Source organism: Sitophilus oryzae, unplaced genomic scaffold (genome assembly GCF_002938485.1).
Source record: "Sitophilus oryzae breed Bouriz unplaced genomic scaffold, Soryzae_2.0 scaffold_965_pilon_pilon, whole genome shotgun sequence".
NCBI classification, from domain to species: domain Eukaryota; kingdom Metazoa; phylum Arthropoda; class Insecta; order Coleoptera; family Curculionidae; genus Sitophilus; species Sitophilus oryzae.
Window position 1 is genome coordinate 840,966 of NW_022147600.1, and position 18,232 is coordinate 859,197.

Genomic DNA, 18,232 nt, shown 5'->3' on the forward strand with positions numbered 1-18,232 from the left:
TTGAAGTTCTTCTCAATATCGTTAAACTTTTTAACAATTATGGTGTACTCATTTGCAGAAAAAGTGGAAATAATCGAACTTTATTTTAAAAATAATGAATGTATCGGGTTAGGCACATATTCAATGAACGCTATCCTGACAAACACCTTTATGGCAAAATTGTTCGCGAGTTAGTAGCAAAATTTCGCGAAACTGATTCCGTAATGAATAAAAAGAGGCAGAGGGAAAATCCTGTAGTAAATGAAGCTATGGGGGTATTCGTATTGGGCCAAGTTGCCATGGATAGTACGCTGAGTACAAGAAAATTAGCCAATGAGACCGGCGTGAATCGTACAATTGTCCAAAGGATATTAAAAAAACACAAGTTCCACCCGTACAAAATTCAGTTGGTACAAGAACTCAACGAAGACGATTTTGATCGTCGCTTGCAATTTTGTGAAACTATGAGTGAACGAGTGGCGAATGATAATAATTTCCTATTTAATGTGTGTTTTTCGGATGAGTGTACTTTCTTTATGAACGGTGTAGTTAATCGGCACACTGTCGGTACTATCCTTTTACCAATTTGCGGTTTTTTCTTATTATTTCTAGATGTTTGCGCATTTTTTCACTTGCCACAAGGTTGAACGGTCAGTTGCGGTAGTTGCTAGATAGCTGTTCTGTGAGTGGTGCGTTGAAGTTCTTCTCAATATCGTTAAACTTTTTAACAATTATGGTGTACTCACTTGCAAAAAAAATGGAAATAATCGAACTTTATTTTAAAAATAATGAATGTATCGGGTTGGGCACATATTCAATGAACGCTATCCTGACACACACCTTTATGGCAAAATTGTTCGCGAGTTAGTAGCAAAATTTCGCGAAACTGGTTCCGTTATGAATAAAAAGAGGCAGAGGGAAAATCCTGTAGTAAATGAAGCTATGGAGGTATTCGTATTGGGCCAAGTTGCCATGGATAGTACGCTGAGTACAAGAAAATTAGCCAATGAGACCGGCGTGAATCGTACAATTGTCCAAAGGATATTAAAAAAACTAGTTCCACCCGTACAAAATTCAGTTGGTACAAGAACTCAACGAAGACGAATTTGATCGTCGCTTGCAATTTTGTGAAACTATGAGTGAACGAGTGGCGAATGATAATAATTTTCTATTTAATGTGTGTTTTTCGGATGAGTGTACTTTCTTTTTGAACGGTGTAGTTAATCGGCACACTGTCGGTACTATCCTTTTACCAATTTGCGGTTTTTTCTTATTATTTCTAGATGTTTACGCATTTTTTCACTTGCCACAAGGTTGAACGGTCAACCTTGTGGCAAGTGAAAAAATGCGTAAACATCTAGAAATAATAAGAAAAAACAGAAAATTGGTCGATGGAATTTATCATTTACTCTGATAAATATTTAAATAAACTTTTCAAATTTCAATCCTTCATATTTTCTCAATGACTCGACCGATTTTCAAAAACGAAGCGGGGAAATATAGAGAATAGAAAGCTCTTTTGATTGCGGTGTCACTTGACCCCCCTTCCCCTTTGAAAAAAGTTGGGGGATGACACCCCCGCTTAGAGAGTTAAAGATTTTGCAATAATTTTTAGGGCAAAATTTGTCCCCCTCACACACAAAATTGACGTGTTTTTGGATTTTTTTACGAAAAAAATGCCCTAGCCGTTATGCCTTGCGGAACGTTTTCGTTGGGCCACCCTGTATATTCGACAAGCCATTTCCCATATATTACTAGAAAGCTTACTAATTATTATTATTTATAAAAACGTTTATGCATATCTAATACGTACGAGTTTATAAGTAACCCTGTATATAAACAACAATGTTGAATATAGAACGTAATATTCCAACACATGAAAATAGTACATTTCACACCAACAAACTATAAATTCGGACGTTAGCTATATGTACTTCCACAACTGGAATAAATTACTTTCGACCTTGTGTCGAAATACCTGTATTAATAACGCCAAAGTACTATGGAGGTTTCGTATTGTTCCAGCGAAACCATCAATTCTGGAAAATAAAGATAAAACAAAACTGCGAAACGCGCCGATAAACTCCAGTTATTAACATACCTTTTAACTGGAAACTATAAAACGTACAATACTGAGCAAGCAAATTTCCGGAAAATGCCGAATAGATGCGACCCGTACCGTTACGAATACCGAATAATATGGAGAGCGTACTATAAATTCCGGCCGAGTTGTAAACTAAACAATTTCAATTTGAGAAGCTCCAGTTTCAAATGTCCACTTAACGTTTAACAGGGGCGAATCAGTGACGTGCCATTCGATTTTATATTGAATTATTTTTTTAAATATACTGACGTTGATCAAATACTATTTTTTTATTTTTTATCATAATAGAAAGTTTTTTTAGTACCATAATAGAAAAGGAAGTACCAGATTACTTGATTATATTTTAATAAAAATATAACACCTTAGATATTGATATTAGTTAAACAAATTTATTTTAAAAGTTTACTCATAACTTACGATTACATGATACACCATGCTTTCCTGATTAACGTAGGCTTATTTTAAATATTTCAAATTGTTTGTCAATAAAACAATGAGATATGAGATAACACATGAATAATGCGGAAAAATTCAATTTATTTGATATTAATTTCAAAATAAATTAGTAATGTATTTTACTATACATTAATATGTTGATTCAAGAATTGAAAATTATTATTGCTGAAAGTGTTTATCGTAATACCTTAAATGAAATTAAAAATTATAAAATAGTATATTTAAAAATATATAGAAGAATATTGTAAGCCCATTATCACATATTATACAGATTATAATCTTTGTTTTTTCTTTATTGTTTTTCGTAGTTCCAATTTTCGGAATCGGGCACTAGTTAGGTTACTAGTTTGCGCACATAGCACGCCCACTTATGGCCCCTAAATATTCATGAGATCGGTATTAGAAGGGATAATCAGACCCACGAAATTCTACGAAGAATAAAGGGCTTTATAGGTATCTGAATTATTGTTGAAAATTTTTCATTCTTTCAAACACTAACATAAATTTTAAACGACATCGATAATAATCGTGACATTTCTTGTAAAAGTATACGTGTTTTAACTCTTTCTTTGTTTTACCTTGTAGGCAACTTTCAGTTTAATTTATTCTTTTTGTAAGCTTGGTGAGTTCAGTAAGATTTTATACTTTAGTGAGGTAATAATAAAATTTACACAACCCTTACAATTTAAAGCGCCCCCGGGTTAAAACTTTGCAAGTAGTTCGACAGATCGATAATGTAAAATAGGATGTTTTCTCGGCCCCTCCGTATCGCCACTGGTTGGGCAAAATTTCCCGGCCTAACCGAAAGATTTCCAATATAATTTATAGGGAAAATGTGTTAAATGAAGAGCTGTACTGTTTATATAAATCGATATTTGACCGAATGAGCCCTTTTACATCGTTACACCTACATTATGTTCGAGAGTGGGATTGACCCGACCGTTGGAGCGGGATTGGATATTATACGCGAAAAATAATAGAGTTGTTAACCTGCGCTAAAATTTTCGAGGACCGCTGAAGAGCTGCACGTATTTGACTATAGCGGACAAAGAGCAGTGTATGAGTCATGTTTTTTTAAACACACATTTTGCTCTTTTTGTGTTTCCTTTTAACTGAATGCACAATGAATTCATAAAAAAAGTTGATTTTTTTATTTTTGTAATAACGGCATTTGAAATTAAAATTTTTATAGGAAATAAAATTTTTCGTTATAAGTGACGAAAAGTTTTTTGTTATTGCACGTTCTATAAAAATACTATAGTAATTTATTTAACGTTAAAATTTTAAATAAAGTAATCGCAAAACAATTTTCGATGCACGTGATCAACTTTGAGTGACAAGCGATGGCGACAGCGCTGCCAGATTGTGATGGATTTATGAGATGCATATTAATGTAAAATTGGAAAACAATATATTAATTAATTGAATTATGGGTTACTTATTTATTTATTTATTGATGTACAACTTACAACACCAAAAGTGGTAATAACAAGTAAGGGGGTGCCATGAATGCACAAACTAATAATCACAGAGTTTACTGAAAATTAACGTAGAAATAACTTTGAAAGTGGTATAATGAGCTTACAAATCAAACGTAACTCTGACTGCCATCAAGGGCAATAAAACACCTTTATTGTGACGTTTTCGTTCAAAATAGTTTATCAGGGAAGCTACAAGCTCTTTGGTTCGGCTGTGATTCAGAAAATGCTCCGGCATATTTTCAACATACAATTTCATAAAATGCAATACAAAAACTCGAAAATTTAGTTCGTAAAAGAACTGTTTGTGCTTAAACGTACAATTTTTAAGAAAATACTATGAAAATAGGCAAAAAACGAGAATTGCTCACAAAGATTCAACAACTACACGATATTATACAAAATAATGACTGACACTATGATAAGTGTCAAATAATAAACGACAACGTTGCTGATGTGACCAATATAGCGATAATAAAATTGAGTCAAAACTATTAACGTATAAGTTATAGAATTAGCTTATTATAAATACTGTGAAAAAACTTCTACTCACCAACATTACAGTCCTTGCTTAAGGGATCTGAAACAAATTAGAATTAATTAATAAACATAATAAACACATACGGTAGATAGATAAATATATTCTATCACGTGGCTATTGGCTTAATCCACTACGACCTTTTCAGATCTCTTGTGAACCACTTCTCTCTAGATTAAATTCTCCAGTCGTATCCTTTTCAAAAACTCTAATAACTTGGAGACTAAGCGTTCCATATAGCTCTCTCTAAAACATACGTTGGGTAGTTGTGTATATTCAAACGAACACAAAAGAAAGAAAATATTTATGTGGTTTTCTCTTTCATAGAAGGATTAGAAGTTACATTTACAGTAATATATTTATTTGAATGTTTTTGAACATGATGCACTAGTTATAAACGATTTACTTGATAAAATACAGCTGACAGAAATTATGTGTGTTTAAATATTTGAAAATGTTTTACATTTATCAAAATATTGTTACAATAATTATTAATTAGTATTACACTGATAAAAAAGATAGACTTGAACTAAAGTCGCCATCGCTCTTGAAAAACAAAATTTAGTGGCAAGAGAATTTATTTTAGCGTAAAAGAAAATATTTTGCCTGAAGAAAAACTCTCTTAACTCAAGAAAACTGGTTCTCTTGAAAAATTCGAAAATTTCTCTTGGATCTATTTTCATTCAACCAAGTGCAAGTTACTTTGACGGACTGCCGACTGATTGTAAGTCGGTAGTCCGATCAGTCGTACGTCGCATTTCATAGGTCGCACATCATAGTACGCACGCGTTTTGTTGCTTGGAATTTTCCACTTGGAATTTAGCATAATTTGCTTTTTAAACGCATATCGTATAACAAATTAGTGATCGTTATTAACATGCATTGGTCATTTTTTATGGAGAAATTTTGGGATATATGGATTTTCTCGAGTTTCTCAAAAAATGGAAATTGGAGCATTTATTTGCTATATTATTTGAAGGTAAGAGATATTTACATAATGTACCTGTTTAGATAATGCATGCGTGACTATAGATAGAATAAGAATATAGGTATCAATTTTTTTATGCAAATAATTACAAAAATTTTAGAATTTCAAGTCGTCGTATTAAAAAATTCAAAATGTGACCAAAGCTTATATTTTTAATAATTTATTTGCTTTACTTTGATTAATCCTGATGTAACATTTTTTTGTAGTTTGTAGAGTGATGAACCACCCCAAAAAATACCAAGGAGTGAAGAAGCAGAAATAACTACTATCGAGAAAAATAATATCACTTTACTTACTACTCTGTAGTAAGTAAAGAACAGGAAAACCTAAATTTATCAGAAAATAATATACCTCGTAATATGCCTGTATATGATGTATAGATTTCTCTTAGATCAAAATAAATTTTAGTTGAGTCAATATTATTCGCTATTGGTTTAAGAAAAGTGTCTCTTTAATCAAGAAATGTCCCTTTTCAATCAAGAATTTTTGCATGAATCAAAGAGACTATTGTTCTTGTAGCAAGAACTTCTTTACATATTCATTTTGGGTCAAGAGTGAAATGCTTTGGACAGATAGATTATTCTATTCTCTAAAGTAATTTTTTAAAGCTTAAGAAAAGATTATATAGATCGTTAATGCTTTGGGCAAAGAAACGTCGTTCTTGGCCCTATTGAAAAGCGCCAATCTTTTGGGTCAAAGTCATATTCATTTCGACTGAGAGATCCTTTTTTTCAGTGTAGTAGTATGGGATTACTCTAAAAAGTAATTTTTAATAATAACAATTATACTTCCAAGTAGTATCAACATAACTTAAAATTCAAAACAATTGGTTAATAAATACACTAAATTACTTAAAGTACGCTATTTAGATCTCCCTATCAAAATAAGATAATATTGAAAACTACAAACAAACGTATCATTAGCCAATGTGCAGAAGATTAATGATATTAAAAACAATTTCAATGAACTTTAATCATTTATCGTATTTTAAATCTATTTTATAAATGTTATAGCTTAAGATTTTACGATTTTCCCTTAATCTAATATTTTGAATAAATTTTGTAGATTTAATTTAAATGGAATATTAAGTTGACTTAAATGAGAAACGACTGACGTTGATCAATGAATATACATTTATATTGTTTTATCAAATTCTCTTGTATACGAAATTAGGGCTAATTACAACATTAATGAATATTGCAAAATTAAGTAATTACTTTGTTGTCACTCACAAAGGAATAATTATTTTTAGAATATACCCGACATATTACCAGTTTTTACCCCTTAAATTATATTAAGGAGTTTTGTCGGTCAGAGATCAGACAAATTTTAAGTTCAGCTCTGATCATATATGACTCTAATATAAAAAAAAATCGAAAAGATATTTGTGTCTTCTTCAAAAGCCAATATTTCCAAAAAAAATAAAGCTATTAAGATGAATCAAATAATAAACTATCGAGAAAAGATACACTTAGATGAAAACCATATTCTTAAATTTTTTGCTTTGTTATCGTACTCCACAGGATGTTTCAAATTTTCACCAAAATATCAACTTTTTGTTTTTCCTCGTATAATTGACAGATGACAACTTTTATTTTTAATTTAGAAGAAATTAAAAAGTCAAATTTAGCTACAAATTGCTTCAAAACTCATCAAAAAATGTCCACTAAAACACAATATATAAAACTTTAAAATACATGAAAATTTTAAGGTGCCCGTTTTTCGTGCCGGTGAGTGTATGAATTGCTAATTTGTTGTCAATTCACAAAGTTAATTTTGGTGTCTTGTATTGTTTAATAAATTACAGTATTTGGCCTGTATTTTTTGCAAAAGGCGCAAGTAAATGAAACATGACACGATAATAAATATGTGTCACATATTTTATTCTCTTAGTTCTGCCTATTCTCTAATTTAAAAAGAAAAAAAACACCGATTTATCATTGATTCTGAAAATTATTCCCATTCTATTTATGGGTGATCGAAGAAAGGCACAAGAAAACGTTTTCTTTTCCACTTACGTTTTTATTGGCAATAAAAGGCGAAGAAAAAAGTTATAGAAATTGTAATTTCGGCAAATTATCATAATTTTTCTTTTTGTGGGTTTTTGCGGTTAAAAAATTGGCCCCAATAAAGATTTTCTCCTCTACCCGCCGTTGCGCAAACGCTCTATATTTATTTCATTCAAAATAACCTCGACGACGAGGAATGTAGGTGAGGGCGAAAAAAAAGAAGAGAAATTTGGTGCAGCTCCCCGGCGAATTTCTGGCCTTATTAAATTTAATATCAGTCAGTGGTCCTGCTGAAATCCCGGCGCCTGGAGATATACTCTCTGCAAAACAGAAATATGGTAATTCCGCAGTACGGCACAGCCGACAATGGACGTGTGGAATAGAGTTGCGAAAAAAGTAAAGATAGAACAAAAAAAAAGCAAATGAGAGAAACATGACGTGAAAATGCACTCAAACAAAAAATTGTGTATGTCACTTACTTCAATATCATTATACTGGGTGACTCTGAAATAAGGGCAAATATTTTAGAATCACAGGACCGGGCACGTAGCGGTATTCCGTACCGCATTTATTTTTTTAAATATTCTGTAATTTAAAGTATTTTATTGTAAAATTTGACATGCTATACAGTAACAAGCAACATTTTTATTACTTTATTAACATATAAAAAAACTTAAGCGTATTATAAAAAAAGGAACCGAACGAAATATTTTTAGTATGTAACAGAACCAAAGACATTATAAATATAGACCGAACATCTCATTCATAAATACTCGTTAGTAGTGTATCAAACATTCCAATGTGTCAGACAAGGACAGAAGAGACAGAGAAGTCTAAAATTTCCGACCCCGGCAACTAGGCACATTTGGATTGTTCTCATGGCCAGTGGCGTATCGTTTTTTGGAACGAATTTAATTAGTAAAGTAAAAGTAAAGTAATTAGTAAAATTTTTACTCCATATTAATATACTACATTAACACTTTTTCGTCAGATGAGTTTTGTTATAAGGTCTAATATAATAATATAATTAATATCCCACATATACTTATGTTGAAACGTTAGTAGGTAGTTTTCGAAAATCGCTCCAACGTAGTAATTTAAACTTTCAGTTAATTCTATATAAACTTTCAGTCACTTTCAATTTTCAGAAAAAAAATTTCACTTTCTGTCACTTCCACGTTTATATTCAAATTTGTTATGATCTACAACAGTTAGGTAGTAATAGAGACGAATTATAATTTACTCACCGGCTACTACGTTCTTGTTTTAATAGATCAAAATTCAACAAATATAATTAGAAATTATTTTAATTGTGAGAGGCTCCCTTGTGGGACGCCTATGTACAATTACGGCGAAAATATAAAATGTTAAAACAATATCTACCTGTCAAAAGACAAATTCGGGTAATTTGAGCTTATTTTTCCACACACTTGACACTGTCGTACCATATTGAAAATTCGCAGATTCAAAAGTACGTTAAACAAAACAAAAACTACTGAAAAACACTGAAAACATCAATTCGGACTTGATTCCGACTTCAAACACACCGTAAGCTAAACGTAGTACGCTATAACGGACCAAGGGCCGTCGCGAGGGGTGGTGGGACGGACGGCTCATTTCATTCTGAAAGACTAGCAGCGACGTTGCCAATAGTTCTAGACGTTTCAGCACATTAAACAGTAAACATGTCCTTTAATAGTAACGCATATATCCTCTGGTTAATAACATATTATTACGCATGCTTCTTTAAAAATAAACTATTAATTTAATTAAGAAATTGAGGTTTATTGATATTTGGTGAAGGTTTTAAAGTCACCTTTTCTGCAAATCAAACTAAGTAGATAGGCGCAAATTTGATATGTGGCAATGTCGCCTTCTCTATCTCAGTTGGTTTTTACAGTACGTAGTCAACCTCCGATTGTTTGATCGGGTTAAAATGCACAATGTGATATCTGTTCTTCCTAAATCTATGAACAGAACTTTTTAAATATTAAAAAAAATTGTAAAACCACTGTAAGAAGATGAAACTATCACCTAAATTCTTAGTCGTCTTCTATAGATAGATATCTACCGGTGACACAATTGATCAGTCTATTACTGTAGTTTTTGCGAACAAATTTGTTGCCTTAGTTGCAAAAACTAGTAGTTTTATGAGTTTCTCATACATGGCAGGGACAAACTCGCTTCTTATTGTCTCTAACTAGTACCTATACCTATTACCCCAGTCAAAATAGACATTTCAATTAACAATCATTCTCTGATCAGATCTGAAAATTGGTACAGGTCTTAAATACACTATTATAAATGATATCTGAAAAATCCCGACCCCTCCCACGTCTGCTAAAAAAATTATTCAAGGTCAAAAGTCAAAAATATGTTTTTTTTGCTTTTTTCTCCTAAACGGTAAGCGCTATCGCAAAAATACCTTAAACAAATGTTGTAGACCATTAAATTTTCAACAATAATGGTTCGTATACTTTTTTCTTACGAACCACCATTCCTGAGATATGGCGATTTCAAAAGTTGAAAAACTTGTTATTTTTCATAATACGTACAGTGTGTCCCATTTTGGTTGAAATCATAGGGTATCTCCGTTATTAGTGAAGATAGAAGGGCGCGGTTTGCACAAACCTGTCCCACTTTTTCGTCAAACGGAAGATGCTGCAAACAAAATTTTCATAGCCCTCTTCATTTCTGAGCTACAGGGTCTTTTCAAAAATTTTGTAATTTGGGACACCCCCTGTAACTCTGTTATTGTTAAAGGTATCGAGAGGGCGAAAACTGCTTATTGTATAACTTTTTACGTAGAATACAGTGGCGAAAACTACGTCAACTAAAAAAAGATAACTGGTGGTCACAGAAGCTAATCAGATTCAAGAGTACGCCACGCATCACGATTACCGTAAATTCTTCGAGGCTGTAAAAGAAGTGTACGGCCCAACCAAGAAGGCAAGCTGCCCAATCATGGCACAAAATGGCGAACTTCTAAAAGAGGAAGAGCAAATCAGAAACCGCTGGAAAGAGCATTACAGCCATATCCTTAACCAAGAAAATAACCCCAATATGGAAGCGCTAAATACAATACCTCAGTATAACAGCCTTGATGTATTAGATATCCCAATAACAGAACAGGAAATAAAGGCCTCCATAAAACTTAAGCTTAAAAACAACAAATCAGCTGGCTGCGATTCCGGCGGAAATCTATAAGTGTGCAAGTACAGAACTTATTGGTCATCTTAAGGCTCTCTTCGATGTACCTCAGGACTTTTGCAACGCAAATATAGTGAATATATTTAAGAACAAAGGAAGTGGACCAGACTGCGGAAACTACCGGGGAATTTCACTCTTGGCTATCGGAAGAAATATTCTAGCAAAAATTATGTCAAACAGCCTGCACCCACATATAGAAAAAATCCTTCGAGAATCGCAAACGGGTTTTCGCAGTAACCGCGGCACCATTCCATATTTTCCATCCGCCAACTACAGGAAAAAGTAAAAGAACAGCAATCTAAACTTTATGTTGCATTCATCGACCTAACAAAAGCCTTCGACTCTGTGAACAGAGATGCACTTTGGGCAATTATGAAAAGTTCGGAGTACCCAACAAATTTCTTACAGTGTGTAAAGCCTCCCATAACAACAACCAGTCAAGAGTGTCACATCATGGATCACTAAGCGATCCCCTTCCTGACAAATACAGGAGTTAGGCAGGGATGTGTCTTAGCGCCTCTCCTATTCAACATATTCATGGCAGCGCTCTCCATTATAGTGGACAGCAAACTGCAGGAGAGAGGATTGGGCATTAGATACAGATATGATGGCGGTCTGTCAACATAAAAAGACTCAGGGCAAAAACACGTACAAAATTCATCACAGAACTTCAATACGCTGACGATTGCGCTCTAGTTGCAAAAACTGTACAGCAATTACAAGAAATGTTGAACACATATACCTGGGCATACGAGGCTTTGGGCCTTAAGCTAAACATCGACAAAACTAAAATCATGTGCACTCCTCCGGAAGATCACAACAATGCTATAAAAATCGGAGAAGAGCTACTGGAATATGTAGCGGAATTCAATTATCTCGGCAGTTTGATTTCGGAAAAGGCCAATATCGACTCTGAAATTCAGCACAGGATTAGCAGCGCTTCAAGAGCATTCTGGAAATTAAAAGACAGGGTTTTTTACAACCATGACCTGAGCACAAAAACGAAACTTGCAGTGTACCGAGCAATAATAATCCCCACCATGTTATATGGGAGCGAAACCTGGGTGCCGTACCGCCGACACATGAACGCATTAAACAAGTTGCAACAGAGACACCTTAGACAACTCTTAAGAATTAAATGGTTCCATCACGTCTCAAACGTATCGGTTCTTGAAAAAGCTAACTGCGAGAGTATTGAAGTCATGGTTACAAAATCCCGATTAAGATGGGCTGGTCACGTATGCAGAATGCAAAAAACCGCATACCAAAATCACTGCTTTACGGTGAGCTTGTAGACGGTAAGAGGAGGCCAGGTGGACAACTCAAAAGATACAAGGACATTTTCCACGAAAACTTAAAGGGGATTAATGTGCAGAATGAGTGGGAAGTAGCAGCTCACAATAGAACTCAATGGAGAAGAATTGTAAACTCAGTTAACAGTGAGAACCAAAAAGTTAAGAGGCAACAAAGCAATGAGATTTTTGAATGTCCGGAGTGCGGTAGACAAATAACATCACGTATTGGGCTTTTCAGTCACAGAAAGGCTCATGAAAGAAAACGCCTTGCGTGACCATCTTCTGATGCGTGTCAAATACTCGTCAGCGAGTAATGGCAGTATGTATGTATGTATGTATGTCGTTATATATACGTTATATATACAGGGTCTTTTCAAAAATTTTGCAATTTGGGACACCCCCTGTATCTCTGTTATTGTTAAAGGTATCGAGAAGGCGAAAACTGCTTATTGTTTTTCTTCCAAAAATATTTTTGAAAATATGAACTAAAGTTATGTTTTTTCAAATGGAACACCCTGTATATTTATAAATCATACGATCTGTCTTGCTACGAGCTTCTCAAAAATATATATCACTCTATATTTATTTTCACTATTTACTGCAATATTTAAAATATATCATTTTCTTATTAGTAGGCCGTGATAAATAACAAAAAATCAAAATGGTATTTACTAAAATAGTCATACACATATTAAAATTTATTTGGGATTGATATATATTTTACTTTTGAAATAACTGTTACCACTGAAACTGTGAATATATTTTTCTATTTTTTATAACGGGATGGGTTTGCAAATATCTAAATCTTGAATTATTAAAGCATCTTTCGGGGTTCGACATTGTTGTAGTACCCACGATATATTTCGTATTTCAAAAATCCCCAAAATCAGAAATCGAGAACGGCGAAATCCGGGAATCGAGGAGGCTATCAATATGCGTTCATTGGTTCCAATTCATTGATTTGAAAAATAATAATTTAACAGTATTCTAATATTTCCATAGTTATGAGGGGGAATGTTCTCCATCTTGCTAAAGGAGTATCTAGAATTTCCGATACGATAGATTATTCTTACGTATACACGTATTCCAAGATTTACAAATAGCGGTAAAAAGTTAAGTTTCCCTAATATATAAAGAATTTATTAGCGGCTCCCAAAATAAAACAAGAGACAGATAGCAGTATACTTTTAATAATTCTTTAGTTTCTTTTATTATCAATCATGGCCTACTAATAAATATGATCTTTTAATAAAAACTTTTAAATATTGCAGTAAATAGTGAAAATAAATATAGAGTGATATATATTTTTGAAAAGCTTATGGCAAGACAGATCATATGATTTATAAATATACAGGGTGTTCCATTTAAAAAAACATAACATTAGTTCATATTTTCAAAAATATTTTTTTGGCAGAAAAACAGACTACGCCACTGTATTCTACGTAAAAAGTTCTACAATAAACAGTTTTCACCTTCTCGATAGCTTTAACAATAACAGAGATACAGGAGGTGTCCCAAATTGCAAAATTTTCAAAAAGACCCTGTAGCTCGGAAACGAAGAGGGCTATGAAAATTTTGTTTACGGCATCTTGCGTTTGACAAAAAAGTGAGATAGGTTTGTGCAAACCGTACCCTTCTATCTTCACTAATAACGGAGATACCGTATGATTTCAACCAAAATGGGACACCCTGTACACATTTCCGCACCACCTGTGAGGTAGTGTATTTGACGCGTTTTTTAACGTGGTAAAAAAACATATTTTTGACCTTTGACCTTGAACAATTTTTTTAGCAGACGTGAGAGCGGTGGGGACTTTTCAGATATCATTTATAATAGTGTATTTAAGATCTGTACCATTTTCAGCTCTATGCGAATTATTGTTATTTAACCCCGTTTTTTGTTTATTTTGACTGGGGTATAAGTAATAATGGTTAGTTACAACAATTACAATAATTGTTCGAATTGATAACCACTAACATCAACGCATTTTCTACAACGATGAACTACGGAATGAACTGCGCTTGAAATCTGGACCGGATTTTCTTTGACATTGATTGCGTTTTGGATTCTAAAAATTAGCTCTTCCCTAGTGTTTTTTCCTCCACCTTTGCTTTTATTATCCCCCACAAATAAAAATCCAGAGGGGTAAGGTCTGGGGACCTAGGTGGTCAAGCGACTGGCCCTAAACGAACAATTATTGTAATTGTTGTAACTAACCATTATTATTTAATTTATTGTCCAGGGTGGAGAGAATAAATGAATTTAATTTTTTTCGCAAGAAGTAAGCTAGATAAACAAAAAAGTCAGGAGACAAAAAAATAATACTTTTAATTACTAAATCCAAAAATAATATTATACTTCTAAAAAAGCAGTGGCGTGCCTATTTTTCCCTTTAGAATAATTTAACAGTGATGCCCCATCGCCGCCCCTGGCCATTAAACTTAAATCTAATTACATCAAATTAAGTCCCATAGTAAGTATTATAAACGGGTCAAGTTATATCAAAATCGATTAAATAGTTTTTCAAATATCTTGTATAATAACACCCTGTATCTCGAAAAGGACGTTTTAAATCTTACAAGTTGATATAAACTTTTTGTTGTATTTTTGCAAGTTCTATCGTCTGTTAAATTTTCCCGATAAAAATCTGAGACACACTGTACAAAGGTAATTAAAGTTGCCATACATCGACCGACATTTTAAATAAGGAAAATATGAAACACGAATGAACCAGAAAATAGAAATCTACATCATAGAGATGCTCTCCGGTACATCATAAATAACCACTGGGTAAAGGAAACTAGACTAATAAGCTACAAGAGAAGCTTTGCGAGACCCCTTAACAATCTAGGCACCCAATTTAGTCCTAATTTCCCTTCGCAAGCCAGCATGGTTGGTTATAGGTATTTCACAGTGCTTGGCCTCAGATATGAAGAAGCTTTTCACCCTAGGAATTTGTCCATTCATTGACCTAAACTTTAATGAAGGACTCAAAAGTTTTATGCTTATCTTAACTCCATATTGGATAAAACTTATTTGATTAATATTATTTATGAATTAATTTAAATACACTTACAAAGATAATAGTATTCTTACTTATTTATGTCTAACTTAAACTATAACTTTATTTTTCCAGATAATGAAATGAGTAGTAATACGACATAGATAAGGATTGATTGATGTATTCAATTATTATTGGTCACTCCCTGTTGCACCGTAAATGACTACAACTTTTGATTTTTAAATGGCACCTTCGGTATTCTTTTACTTTATTCGAGGGAAAATGACGCTCTAAACACATATCATATGTCATATGTCAACTTTTGACATCTTCGCTTAAAAAAAACATCGTATTTTAACTTTCAATCTAGAGTGGCTGTGTTAAAAACACCAACCTTTAATCAAGGAGCTTTGAAATAATAGATTTGATTGTCTAATGTTTTTAGTGTCTTGTTCTGGCCGATTAAAAGATGCCCCATTCGTATTTTTATTCAAATCTCAAAATCTCTTTATTTTTCAAATGGAACGAATGTAGCACACTTCGTAATTAGAGTCAAATTGTCATTATGAACCTCATGTTACAATTTGAAATAAACCATATGCAAAAATGTCAAAAGTTGACATATGATTCATTCTATTCAGAGTGCCATTTTGTATCGAATAAAGTAAAAAAATACCGCCATTTAAAAAACAAAATTTGTAGTAATTTCCGCTTAAAAAGGAAGTGACAATTGAATATGTCAAGCAATCCTAATTTATATCATATTACAAAATAACAAATCTAGTTTATTTATCTGAAAAAGAATAAAAAAGTTATAGGGGTGAACCACTTTTGAGACGCACACGGTATATGTAATTATACAAATAGTTTGATGATTAAGAAAATGTGTGTCATAGAACATTAAATTATAACAAGCTTAATATAAAATTAATTTCAGTCAATAAAAACGATTTTCACAGCAAACTTTATTAGAGTAAAGGAATTTAATCTTAATTTATATTTAAATAATTTATAAAATATTTGTTTATTTCTTAATTTAATTCTAAGTTATATGTAATTTTTAAATTTACTTTGTCGAATTGTTTGCTTAACAAAATATAAAGAAAAGAGCAAAAAATTGGCTTTTAGAATAATTATATGTTTATACAAATTTCAAAATTGTAAGCAACTATTAATGTTCAGTAAAATAATAAAGTTGTACAATTAAGTCTAAATAAACTTAATAATTTATTCAATGTTATTTTTGACATTTGATTCTTTTCCAACCCCATAGCCAGACATTGGATATACATCAAAGCCAAAAGTTTTGTGGCAAACTTATTCATTGCGTGCCGGTTCACAATTATTCTAATAAATTATTTAACAATCTATTTAATTTAATAGCTTAAAGCGGAATAATAAAAAGTAGGCCTTCAATCTACCAAGAAAACTTTAAGTTGCGTGCGTATTAGCGATCAAAATACCCAAAATAATTTTGACTGTGGTTGTGGTCGACGAAATTCGATTCAACAAACTTAAATATCTTTACTTCCAACATTTTTGGACCCTAGGACCATAGGATTCCCTTATTCTCACTAATACGTAGTTATTTTTTATACAAGACGATAAAATGGTATTTTATCTTCGACGAAGAAGAATTAATTTCGGGAGAGGATAATGCAATATTATCGTCGTGTACAAAACAATATTTTTTTTCCACAGTGAGTTAGAAATTATTATTTCAAGGAATTTATTATGAGTAGAAAAAATATTGTGCTGGGTTGGCGTCCGTTTCTATGTCATTTGACAAATAAATAAAGCTGTCTTTAGTTGTCAGTTTTAAGTCAATATTTTTTAATTCTCTTTCGTGTCGATTGCTGATTGAATTGGAGCCAGAAACGGCTCAAAACGAACTAAGTAAATTACCAACAGATATTCAGGCTGAGGCGACAAACGCCATATCCAAACTACTTCTATTTAAATCCCGAATAACTTATGAAAAGGAATACAAAAATTTTTAAAAATGGAAGCAATTAAAAAACGTGCGAGAAGAAATAAAGTTTTTAGCCTTTATTGACCCACGTTGGGCGCCACTTATGTAACGCAACCTAATAATAAAATATTATTTTATTAATACATTACGGCGACGATGTTGTTCGCCTGGAGAGTATTATAAGGTGAGTAAGGTTTGTGCTCAAATGAGCGCCACTGAATTTACCTAATACTTAAATAACATTACAGGTCCATTACAGATTTAATTCATTCAGATTCAGATTCAGAAAATTGTTATTAGGAAAAGATATTATTCGCCAAGATGACGATTGGATGGAAAAGAGCAATCATCAACTAAAATGAACCTTCAAAGATTTTAACAATCCAGAAATGACATCAGAAAACGGAAGTTAGTGGCGTTGCCGTACTGACCAAATAAACAGGTATTTTGGGGGAAAATATTAGAAAGATAAATTGAAAAGAAACTGTCAACACTGCGTAGCTCGCCCGCTGCTGTTAAATATATATTAAATAATTATAAAGACATATTTAAATATTATAATTAATTAAGAGAAATTTATAAACAACTTAAAAAGAGAAAGGACTATTATCAAAACAGGTAGCAAGTTTAAAAAACATGCTACACTATCATTGATAAAATACGGGATGTAGTTTATTATAACAAGTTTGACAAAATATTGAAGTACACAATAAATGATATATAGGCATAAGGAAATATAGTCAAATTTGCTGGATTCTCCCCTGATAAAGTTCAGCTATTTCATTTCTACTAACAACCTAGCTTACGGTACAGTTGCGGCATATTTTCGAGTACAAGCAAACTTTGTTCTGACAATAAATATTGCGAGGGGAAACGACTACATTCGGTAGAAAGGACATAAAGGCCAGAGAATGTCAAGAAAATTTGCATAAATTGGAAAGAACGAGAAAAGCACCCGCAAAACTTTTGCAACGATTTCGAGTGGCGCTGTTTGTTGCGACCCCAACAACTATTTTTACCGCAAAAAGTTTTTCGGGCAAAGTTTTGCTGTTTAAAAGTTGATCCCATCGAAACGTAACTATTCAGTTTTGACTTTAACAAATTAAACTGCACTTCATAAAACAAAATCTTTATTTTTAGCATGCTTCGTTAGTTTCATTTGAACATAACTAGGTGTCGGAATTTTTGAATATACTTATAT

The 18,232-nt window shown here is 32.6% G+C and overlaps 1 protein-coding gene across 3 annotated transcripts in view; it reads right to left on the reverse strand.

Moving 5' to 3' along the window:
* The window catches only part of LOC115891076 (irregular chiasm C-roughest protein-like), a 549,766-nt gene that overhangs the window by 469,716 nt on the left and 61,818 nt on the right, over positions 1-18,232 (reverse strand). For all 3 annotated transcript variants that reach the window (XM_030911476.1, XM_030911478.1, XM_030911475.1), the window contains exon 2: positions 4,571-4,597. The gene's annotated coding sequence lies outside the window, so the exon portion shown is untranslated. The remainder of the gene's footprint in view (positions 1-4,570; positions 4,598-18,232) is intronic.